We start from the raw sequence: 1,830 nt of genomic DNA on the forward strand, positions 1-1,830 counted from the left end.
CAGACAGATTGGATACTACTTAGTGGAGATTCTACCTTCCTCATTGCCCTCTGGATCTAGGCTCCCTCTTGAAACCTTGTAAGCCAGTCAGTCACTTCTTGCCTTTGTAGCCCTCGCCACCACCCCACCCCCCACCCCCCAATTTGGGTAGACAATGTCCAAGTTGCCCATCCCTGTCTCCTCTGTGTATGGAGGGGTTGGGTCCTAGAATTCTTAAGTTATTCCTCTTCAATATGAAGTTATTCCTCTATATGACTCTAGATCTTCTTTGGATTTTTAAATTCTTTTTTCTGCTTGCTCTTCTGTTCTAATGGTATTGAGAGATTTGTCTTCCAGCTCACTGGTTCTGCCTTCCATCTATTCTACTCTCCTCCTTTGCTGTCTTAAGTATATTGTTCATTTCTGATATTCTATTATTGATCATTTGGACCTCTTTCTGTAGGTTTTGGATTGTTTCCAATGCTGTATCTATCTTATTTGACTGTTCTTGCAGCATTTTCCTGACTTCTTCCTTATTTTTCTCAATTCCATTGTAAAGTGTTTTGAAACATTTTGCAATAATTTTTTCTGAAGTCCTTCTCAGGCATTTCCAAGGCTAGCCCTCCTTCCAGAATGGAGTCCAGGTCTACCTGTAGGTCACTTGTCTCAGACATTTTATCTTGTTTCTGGATGTGTACTGATATGGTCCTCTGTTTTGCTTTTTGGACATGCTTAGTGTTCAGTTGTTCTGCGGGTGAAAGCTGAGACCCTCTGATCCCTCCAATATTTGTAGCCTTGGAAATTCCGTGTAGGGTCACCATGAGCCAGAACTGACTCCAAGCCACTCAACTAGCGAGAAAGGCGAGTCCCTCTGCTGAGACAATCTGTGTGCATACGTGGCAGAAGAACCCTTCAGTGGGGTTGGGGGTTTCCACTCATTCTGGCACCCCCTCTAGTCACCAGAATGAAGCTTCTCAGATAGCTAGAGGTCATTGAACAGATACCAAAAAACAAAACAAAACAAAAACAATCAGAACAAAGCAAAACCAAACAGAATATTGTTACTTTTGCTCTGAGGATCCCATTGTCGTTAATTCCTGGAAGGTCAGCTTGCTCCCCCGCTTGGTGTTGCTGTTTGGTCTCACACAAGTTGTCGGCTCCAGGCTGCTGAGCCCGGCAGATTCTAAAGTATGAGATTTCTTACTTACACTACAAGTTCTACTAGGTATAAGCCTTCAAACTTTTTAAATATTCCTATCTATGTGGTTCAGCATCTTGGAGCTCTCCCCTGAACCTGCTTCATCCAGTATTATGTGGTATTGCTGATGGAGATCTTCATTGCACCTCTCCCTTCTTACTTTTGTATTGTTATCCCACCTGGCTCAATATGGTAGCTAGAGGCCACTGAGATTGCATGGTTCCTGTTCACATTAAGTGGAAGGGTTGGGCTTCTTTCTCTCTTTTTCATACAGTTTGATTGCTTGTTTCTCATTGGTTTATATTAGGTCTGTCTGAACCAATCATTGGCTGGGGAAAAATTAGCATGGTCTTGTCTATCAAGAGGGTTGACATTACAGGCCATACAGTCTGCAAGAACTACACAATTCTGCTGTTGTAATATGAAAGCAGTCACAAAAGTGTAAAAGAATGAGTGCGAATTTGATCCAGTAAAAATTTCTATGTGTACATTGTTGTTGTTGTTAGGTGCCATAGAGTTAGCACCGACTCAGTGACCTTATGAACTGCAGAACGAAACATTGCCTGATCCTTGGCCAACCTCACTGTCGTTGCCACACTTGAGCCCATTTATGCTGCCACTTTGTCAGTCCATCTCGTTGGGGGTCTTCCTCT

Source organism: Chrysochloris asiatica, unplaced genomic scaffold (genome assembly GCF_000296735.1).
Source record: "Chrysochloris asiatica unplaced genomic scaffold, ChrAsi1.0 scaffold00596, whole genome shotgun sequence".
In the NCBI taxonomy this organism is placed as follows: domain Eukaryota; kingdom Metazoa; phylum Chordata; class Mammalia; order Afrosoricida; family Chrysochloridae; genus Chrysochloris; species Chrysochloris asiatica.